Source organism: Lepidochelys olivacea (assembly GCF_965140295.1).
Source record: "Lepidochelys olivacea isolate rLepOli2 genome assembly, chromosome: 1".
NCBI classification, from domain to species: domain Eukaryota; kingdom Metazoa; phylum Chordata; order Testudines; family Cheloniidae; genus Lepidochelys; species Lepidochelys olivacea.
Genome location: NC_140411.1, coordinates 137,432,539 through 137,442,844, shown reverse-complemented (window position 1 = coordinate 137,442,844; position 10,306 = coordinate 137,432,539).

Sequence of the window (10,306 nt, the reverse complement as noted above, 5' to 3'; positions counted from 1 at the left end):
TTGAACCGTGGCATGGCTAAAATAGACCCTGTCCCCCCACTCCAGCCATCAACTGTCTTTGGCGGTCGGGTCCGTATGGGTCTCCTGCAGGAAAACCACAGAGTACCCTCCCTCTCGAAGGAAGGAGAGCACCTGGGACCTGCGGAGAGCCATCCTACAACCCCGGGTGTTCAACGTTGCGATGGTGAGAGATGTCATGGGGAGGGTTGGGGGGTCCTCACTGGCAGGGATGCTCGCATCTCCCAGCAGGCCGTGACCCATCCCGTAGGTGAGTAATTGTTCACGGAAGATGAGGACCCGCCAGTAGGCCGCAGCATCCTGCTTCCCCGTCCCTTTACCTTCCCCCATGAGGGCCCTTGTGGCCCGGAGGATTTGAGAAAAGTCCCCCCATCGCTGGAGAGCAAGTTGTACCTTTTTGCGGGAGCCACGGACATCCTCTAAAAACTTCCGCAGCTCTCCTCACAGCTCATGGGGAGGTGGGGTTACGGTTTCCCGGTTCTTCCTCGGCGGGGCCCTTGGTGCAGCCCTGTGGTCCACTAAAATGGACAAGCAGGGTGCGGACCCTCGACGGGGTGCCTGATGGGCTGGAGCTTCTAGGCCTGCCTCAAGCTCTGTGGCAGTTGGGGGCGGTGGAGGGAAAATAGCAGCTACTAATGGGTCAGGGCAGGAGAACACAAAGGCCGCTCCCTGGGGGTCATCAGTTGGGAAAGGGAAGGAGACAGCCCCGGGGGCGGCAATGACATTGCAGGAGGTAAATTGGATAGGGGTAGGGGCAGGGGCAGAGGCGAGGTTCTGGTTTTCGGGAGGCAAGCAGCTGGATGGTGGCACCTCCCGATCAGACTCAAGGGTTAAGGGGGTGGGGAGGGAGCTCTCAGTGACACTGGGCATGTGCTCTGTGGTGGATTTAGCAGCCACAGCATCAGGAGGTGGATTATCTTCTGTAGGGCCCCTGCCTGGGAAGGAAGTCGATTGCTCCGCACCAACGGGGGGTGCCCCTGGCGACTTGTGTCCTGGCCGCGTGGCGCCGGCTGTCACCTGAGCAGGCTCGATGGTTGTCAGCGGGGTGCCATCAGCGGCTGGGTCAGTGGAGGAGTCCAGGGGCTCCTCGGAGGTGGGAGCGGAAGCAGCAGTTAAGGGGAAGGAGCATGGGGAAAAGAGGGGTGGAGTGAGGTCGCCCAGATCGAGATTTGCTGGCAAAAGGTTGTCCTTCCCCTGGGCGACCGGGGTCAGATCTAAGGCCTCAATCTCCTCGAACATGGAGGAGAGGACACTTTCCTCTGCCCCGGGGTTCTCCCCGCCAGCACCCGCCACGACTGTTGCTTCAGGGTTCACGGGGGCTTCAGGTAGCATCAGGACAGAAGGGGCTTCCTCGAGGGTCTCGGAGGGGAGGGTCTCCCGTGGAGGGGAGACACTACCTTCCAGTGCTGCCACGTCTTTCCTGGTTGACACCGGTGGATGGGACGCACTCGAGGGCAAAGCGGAAGGTTCGGCATCGGTGCCCCCCTTCCTGGTCTTCCAGGGGGCCTCTGCCTCGGGTAGATGAGATGGAGCTCGAGCCTTCCGCTTGCCTCGCTTCCCCTGGACTAGGGCCCAGCCCTCCATGGCATCATCTGGGGGCTGGTTAGCAGGGGTCATGTTGCACTATAAGGTGGGTAGAAAGTTGGCTAGATTGTCAGGCTCAACGGGTAGTGATCAATGGCTCCATGTCTAGTTGGCAGCCGGTGTCAAGTGGAGTGCCCCAGGGGTCGGTCCTGGGGCCGGTTTTGTTCAATATCTTCATAAATGATCTGGAGGATGGTGTGGATTGCACTCTCAGCAAATTTGCGGATGATGATACTAAACTGGGAGGAGTGGTAGATACGCTGGAGGGCAGGGATAGGATACAGAGGGACCTAGACAAATTGGAGGATTGGGCCAAAAGAAATCTGATGAGATTCAATAAGGATAAGTGCAGGGTCCTGCACTTAGGACGGAAGAACCCAATGCACAGCTACAGACTAGGGACCGAATGGCTAGGCAGCAGTTCTGCGGAAAAGGACCTAGGGGTGACAGTGGACGAGAAGCTGGATATGAGTCAGCAGTGTGCCCTTGTTGCCAAGAAGGCCAATGGCATTTTGGGATGTATAAGTAGGGGCATAGCGAGCAGCTCGAGGGACGTGATCGTCCCCCTCTATTCGACATTGGTGAGGCCTCATCTGGAGTACTGTGTCCAGTTTTGGGCCCCACACTACAAGAAGGATGTGGATAAATTGGAAAGAGTCCAGCGAAGGGCAACAAAAATGATTAGGGGTCTGGAACGCATGAGTTATGAGGAGAGGCTGAGGGAACTGGGTTTGTTTAGTCTGCAGAAGAGAAGAATGAGGGGGGATTTGATAGCTGCTTTCAACTACCTGAGAGGTGGTTCCAGTGAGGATGGTTCTAGACTATTCTCAGTGGTAGAAGAGGACAGAACAAGGAGTAATGGTCTCAAGTTTCAGTGGGGGAGATTTAGGTTGGATATTAGGAAAAACTTTTTCACTAGGAGGGTGGTGAAACACTGGAATGCGTTACCTAGGGAGGTGGTGGAATCTCCTTCCTTAGAAGTTTTTAAGGTCAGGCTTGACAAAGCCCTGGCTGGGATGATTTAATTGGGGATTGGTCCTGCTTTTGAGCAGGGGGTTGGACTAGATGACCTCCTGAGGTCCCTTCCAACCCTGATATTCTATGATTCTATGTCAGGGGGTAAAGGCGATGGCTCAGGGACTTGGCGGGAGGGGCAGGGGAACGGTGGGGCAGCATAAGGGAGGAAGGATTCTCCCTGGGGCAGGCTCTCTCCCATGCCTGGTGGTATCTCTGCCACACCCTCCTCCATAGGCCCCGCTAGATTGTCAGCAGTGAGGGCAGGGCTCTCCCACTCGTCTGGGAGTTGTAGGGGAGGTGCCCCTTGGGCCTGAGTGGGAGTAGCGGTTGTCCGAAGGAGTGGGGGGGTGGGTTCGGGTACCAGGCAGCCAGGGGCGTCAGCAATGATGGGGCCGATGTCCTGCTGGGTCTCGGGGATCCCAGGTGCCCCTCCTTGCCAGGCTAAGGGGCAGTCCCTCTGGACATGCCCCGACGCCCGGCAGAGGTAGCACTGGGCTTCCCCCATGGAAAAGTGCACCCGGTAACGGGCCACCTGGTGGGGGACTAGGAAGGACCCTTCGAGCACCACTCCGTCACACGCTGCCGACGGCAGTAAAAGTTGCACTTGCCAGCGAAAGGAAAAAATGTGACGGAGGGTGGGGTCCTTGCAGCCCAACGGGAGAGGACTGATAACAGAAACAGGTTTCCCCAGGGAGGAAAGGGCGGGTAGCAGGGCAGCATTGGGCAGAAAAGGAGGGACAGAGGTCAGGACCAGGCGGACGCCCAGGTCCTCTAGCAGCTCTAGGGGGACAAACACCCCCCCCCACCGCCAGGCCCCTCTCCACCGCTTCCTGGGCAGCAGCCTCTGATGCTAAGAAGAAAACAACCTTCCCATACATTTTAGAGGCCACCACAATGGCCGAGGACCCCACCACCCTCGCTAACGCCCGGACGTAGGTCTCCACGTGGGGCGAGGTGGGCACCAGGGGGCATCGGACACCGTGCTTCCTTGTCATGGTGGGAAAGGGGCCCCGGCCGCTATTGATGGTGGCGGAGGCGGTGGGCGGGAGAGACGACGAGGCGGCGGGGCTTCCGCCACCTGAGCATACATCCTGGGGGCTGAGGGAGGGACATCCGCAGAGCTGGTGGAGGGGGCAGCGGGGGAGGATGCCGTGGTCAGTGGCGGGGCTGCAGCAGTGGGGGTGGCCCCTGCCATGGAGGGTCTGGTGGTTTTAGTGGGGCCCTTCCCCTTCTTCTTCCCCTGGCCTTTCCCGCCAGCTGGGAGGGCTTTCCTAGAGTCTGGGGAGGCGATGGGCATGGCAGCGGCGGAGGTCACCCCGGTGCCCTCCATTGCCGATGCCCCAGTGGGGGTGGTGACAGGTGATTAACAGGAGTTGGGGTCAGGTAGAAAGGGACAAGCTGTGGGATGGACAATTCGGGTGGGGGGAGGGCACATGAACCACCGTACACTTGTCCAGAGAGTCCTGTTTGGTTGGCTGGTGCTTCTGACCCACATGGTGGAATCAGGGCGAGCAGCTGAGTCCGGAGGCAGACGTTAGACAGCCAGCAAAGATGGTGGAGGGAGGGGGGGGTGAAGATCGTAGTGTGGGGGTTGGGAGGACACAGATGGATTGGGGGGCAGCTCCATTCCACACCCCCTGTGCCCCTACAAACACAGTTAAGACACAGTCAAGGCCTCCCCCCACACAAGAGCACAGTTCAAAAGTTACTCAGTCTTAGGCCCCCTCCATGGCGATTTGTAGATTCCCCAGGCGGTGTTCCTCTGGTGGATGGCTTTTTCTCTGTCTGTTCCGGGTTTTCTTTTTTGCATTCCAGAAATGCCGGAGCAAGTGATAAGAGTCCTCTCGACCGGAGACGGGTCCACAGACAAACAGCAAGCGGCTGGATCTGGGGGCTGGGTCCTTCCACTCCCCACCTCTGGGGAAGCGGGCCGGCAGGCCCCCCCTCTCTCGGGGGGGGCGTGTTTCAGCTGGAGCAGCAGCAGCGTCCAAGGGCGGGGGGGGGCGGCCCTAACAGCCGGCCCTAACAGCCGGCCAGCACTCTAGCAACAGCAAAGAAAGAAAAAAACAACAACAAAAAGAAAAGAAAGGGGGGAGAGTGTCTAGCCCAGCCGGGGGGGGGGGGGCGGGAGCCGAAAGCAGGGGCAAAAAGCAAGGAAAGCCCAGGCCAAAGGGCAGCAGCAGGAGAGCAGGCTAAAGAGGTCCCTTTTCCCTGGGTAAGGTAATAGGGAAGGTTCCAGAACAATCAGGAACTTTCTGGAAACAATTAACGCAGACAGGCTGATTAGAACACCTGCAGCCAATCAAGAAGCTGCCAGAATCAATTACGACAGGCAGGCTAATTAGGGCACCTGGGATTTTAAAAAAGGAGCTCGCTTCAGTTTGTGGTGTGTGTGTGAGGAGCTGGGAGTAAGAGGTGCAAGAAGCTGAGAGTGAGAAGGCGTACTACTGGAAGACTGAGAAGTACAAGCATTATCAGACATCAGGAGGAATAAAGAAAGTGTTGGGAGGAGGCCATGGGGAAGTAGCCCAGGGAGTTTTGGCTATCATGCAACTGTTACAGGAGCCACTGTAGACAGCTGCAATCCACAGGGCCCTGGGCTGGAACCTGGAGTAGAGGGTGGCCCCGGGTTCCCCCCATCCCCCCAACTCCCTACTTGATACTGGAGGAGTTGACCTGGACTGTGGGTTCCACCAGAGGGGAAGGTCTCTGGCCTGTTCCCCGATCCACTAGGTGGATCAGCAGAGACTATGGGGCTTGCTCTCCTTCCTTTTCCCCATGCTGGCCAGTGATGAGGCTAACTGAGTGAACGGCAGATTTGAGCCAGGAAAGTGGCCAAACTGAGGGCTGCCATGAACCTCTGAGTCGAGCAAATCCGCCAATAAGCGCAGGACCCACCAAGGCAGAGGAGGAACTTTCACACTTGTCTCTAAAGAAGATTGTATTGGGAGGTTCTGATACTGAGGCTTGCAATTCCCCCACTCTCCTAGTCGAGGTAATAGCAACCAAAAAAGCCACCTTCACAGAAAGGTGTAACAGAGAACAAGTATCTCAAAGCACAGACCCAGGAACTTCGCTAGAACTAAATTTAAGTTCCACCAGGGACAGGGCTGTGTACCTGTAAATATAACCTGTCCATACCCTTCAGAAATGTGATAGGCATAGAACTGGGGAAAAAAGCAAGCAGTTATCCATGGAAGGGTGGAAACTGAGATAATTGCTAGGTAGACTATGATGGAACTCGCAGGCGTGATGATGTGTATAAGAAAGGTGACCATTTATATTACTATTGTTACCACTATTACATGGTCAAAATGTTTGTTTAGAGGGCTCAGCTTGCTGAGATGAACCAGTAGCTGCAGAATAGAAGGGAGGTGGTGTACGCCTCTTGTAACGTCTCCTCTGTGACGTTGCACTCTATATGATTTTATGAAAATATGCTAATGTGTGAATATAATGTAACTGGAATATGCTTCATGCAAAAGGTCTCTTGTAAGGTATCATTACAAAGCTTATAATCTACTGAGTGTAGTCAACCTATTTGTATGTATCTATCTTGTGTCTGAAACTAGAAATATGAAACATAACTCTGAGGGCCTACTGTAGTTACGCAAAGTGTGGGCCATTAATGGTGGTTTGGAATCTTGATGGCTCCCATCAACCAGGACAGTTGACTGTGGATGGCTCTGTTTGCTTACAGGCCTTCCTGTGAGTCAGGCTGGGAGGAATGAAGGCTTGGGATCTCACAGAACATGTGACCATGTCACATGGTACTGAAATCCATCTTAAACCTGGTGCTTTCCATTTAGAAAGAGGGGCGGGGACCCAGAGACCCAAAAGATTTCCTCCTTGTGCCAAAGATATATGAGGGGGTGGAACAGAACATTCTGCAGTCATGAGAAATCCCCTAGCTACCACCTGAGCTGGAACAAGGGCTGTACCAGGGGAAAGAATTGTGCCCAGACGAGGAAGGTGTCCAGTCTGTGATAGCAGCTTATTGAAACATCTCTGAGGGTAAGATTTTTATCTGTATTCAGTTTTCTTACTGTATTAGGCATAGACTTGTTTATTTTATTTTGTTTTGTTTGGTAATTTAGTTTGTTCTGTCTGTTATTACTTGGAACCACTTAAATCCTACTTTTTGTATTTAATAAAATCACTTTTTACTTAATTAACCCAGAGTACGTATTAATACCAGGGCGCAAACAGCTGTGCATATCTTTCTATCAGTGTTATAGAGGGCGAACAATTTGAGTTTTCCTGTATAAGCTTTATACAGGGTAAAACGGATTTATTTGGGGTTTGGACCCCATTGGGAGCTGGACATCTGAGTGTTAGAGACAGGAATACTTAAGCTGTTTTCAGTTAAGCCTGAAGCTGTTGGGGGACGTGGTTCAGACCTGGGGCTGTGTTTGCAACAGGCAAGCGTGTCTGGCTCAAAGCTAGCAGGGAAAACAGACTCAGAGGTAGTCAAAGCACATCAGGTGGCAGTCCTAAGGGGGTTTCTGTGATCCAACCCATCACATCCTCCTCTTTCTGGACTGGTCCTGAGTACGAGGCATGAAAGGTGGAAACTGTTGGGACTGCTGCAGCTGGAACAGCTCTCTTTTTGTTGCTGGTATATAAATTTCCAGAGACTTAAGGGATGCCCCAGAATCCTTAAGACATGTAGCCTCTTTTTGGAAAAGAGAAAAAAGCCTTTGAATTGGAGGTCCTGGATGGTTTGTTGAACCTTTTGGGGGAAGACCTGATGACCGCAGCAATGAAGAGCACAGCATAGTGATGGTGGAACCATAGTTTTTGCCAAAGAGTCCCCTGTGATCTACACTTCTGGCAACTGAATTACCCTCCTCCACCACAGCTGTGAACTCCTGCTTTACATTGTCCAGAAGCCTGTCATTAAATTTTAAGACATTATCCCACAGACTAAAATCATACTGATCTGCTGGCTTGCAATTCTAAGTAGTGACCACGTTGCCATTAGTGCAGCTCTCAGTACCACATAGCCAAGAGCTTTTACGGGTTTCATCTACACCTGAAGCATATGACACAGCTTGTAAATTGTTCAACTTGGTACTTCAGGGATTGGTCTCAGTAGGCCCATCCTAGTCAACGAACCCTCTTGGCTTGAGGACTGTCCCTGAATGCTGCTTCTTTGAGTGCACCTCTATGTCCTTGCCTCCACTTGGTGCGTGCACTGAAGATTTTGAGGACTCCAGTACTGAGTCCTTAGGAGACTTATACTGTCTCTTCTTCAGTACTAGCAACAAGATCTGCCTCTCAACTCAGATCAGGAGGAGCACACCTAACAGATGTGGATGTGCTTGGTACCTACTCCAAACAAGAAGGATCTGATGGTGGCAGGGGGAGCGAAGACTCCATCAGTAAATACTTCAGTATGGCTGCCCTCTCTTTCTTTGGCAGAGGTTTGATCCCTCCACAAATATGACATTTGTCACTCACATGCACCTCCCCAGACATTTAAGGCTGCTGGGTGTGGGTCACTCACTGGCATGGACTTGTTATATGAGTGACAGGACATGAAGTCTGGGGAACAAGACATAAGTCCAGTATCGGTACCAAAACAGGAACCAGAAAATCCAAGCTACTAAGTACTAAGCTATACATAATCTTGTATCTAAAACAATGTACAAAAACATTAAACTAGCCTAAAACTAACAGAACAAGTACCATTTACACTAAAGAGGGCAGAACTTGTACATGCAAGGATAGTAGCTTCAACAACTGTGAATGGCAGCAGGAAGGAACTGGGGGGAGTTAGGGACAGCTCTGCCCTTTATACCTGCATACAGTGGTGCCGAGATAGCAGAGAGCACTCCCGCTGCCCCAATGGGCACTGCTGAAGGAACAATCTCCAACTGTCCATGAGGCACACATGCACCTTCAGTGGAATGAACATGTCAAATCACTTGAACAAGTCTAATTTTTTACCATGTAATTAATGACAGTTATCGTAACAATCCACCATTATAGTTGTCAAAAACCAGATATTGGGTTAACAATCTTTGGAAATTACTCCATCTTATTCTGTCTCATAACGTTTCACAACCTGCTCAGCATTATGGCTACAACTTCTACTATTGAAATGTTCAAATTTTTTTAAGTTTCCCTTTCCCCTTAGAACTTGACAGAGCACTGGAGCTGCTGCAAAATCTTTATGCAGGCCGAATAAGTTATTTATAAAAAAGTGTCCATTGTTCATAGCTCTAAATAAACACCGCCTGCTACACAATGTTCTAATATGTACTGTATTTGTGTACTGCTGTCTTCCATAACAGGATGACTTCAAAAATTATAGCATGCAGAATTTTATGTATGATGGTCACCATTGAAGTATTTTTACCTTTTTCCTGCAATCTAAAAGCTTACTCACTCTTCTACCCTTAGTACAAATAGTGCCACTGAAATCAACAGGACTACTCATACACAAAGTTAGGCATATGTTTAAGTGTTTGCAGGATCAGGGCATAACTGATTAGTTGTACAGAGGAAGCAGCGAGCAGAGTGTATAAAAAGTACTATCAATTGCACAAAGTAAACAGAAACAAGTATAATATTCTTCTCATTGTTTTCAGTTACCACAGTATAAAATATTACTTGTAACAGCAGTTGATACACAATTTCCAGAAAGTTGTGATTTTGTGAAGTTGACAGTTTCCCTTTAGTTAGCTTGTAATTCACCAATGACCAGTTACTTGCATCTTCTCTGTAATGGCTCTGTGAAAGCTTCTATTTGGGTGGAGTGTTCTCAGGATAGTGCATTAGCAGAAAAAGGCAGCCATGCCTCATTTGTGCCAGACATATAAATGGAGCAACCGTTTTAAACTCCTTTGGAGCTGGCTAAGGGCTTGTCTATACTTACCAGGGGACTGACAAGCGGCGATGGATGCATCGACCGCACATCGCTCTCCTGACTCCTTCTCAATCTGGTGAAGTACAGAGTAGGGGGAGTCAATGGAAGAACATCCCCCATTGACATCGCGTAGTGTGGACTCCGCGGTAAGTAGATCTAAGCTATGTCGATTTGAGTTATGGTATTTACATAACTCAAATTGTGTAGCTTAGATCCAATTTCCCCTGTAGCATAGACAAGGCCAGAAACAGGCAGGTTCTCCGCAAGTTTCTCTTCCTTGGTCTGCAAAACACCTGTTAAGTCCGAAGTACAGCCTGGGAGGTATGCCAGGTATGTAGGTGTTTTACTGTGTTTACACAATAGGAAATGAACAATTCCCCTGGTGTGTAAAGCATGCTTGGAAAAAACAACTATTGCATTAACACTGCACCATCCAGCCAAGTTATTATGAATTTGATGTTTTCTAGCAATAATTCAGTTTTGTTACATAGCCTCACATCTCTCAATCAAGACAGCATTCTTTTTCACAGTATTCTCTCTGCATCACACAGAGTTGAAGGAATCCTAGGCTGAGAAAATTGGGATTGAATAAAAGGGCTATTTCTTCTAGGAGTTAAGTGCTTATAGTGAGTTATAAATAACAGAGAAAGTATATAGGGATATAAGGCATAAAATTATTCATTTGGAGACCAAGTGTGTTTGTCTCATCTCCTTCCTACATGTGTATTGGATGCTCCCCCTACTCATATCATCCAGAAAAAGAATGCCTTCTTGATCTGCTATGTGCATCATTCAAGTTATTGGAAATGTTGA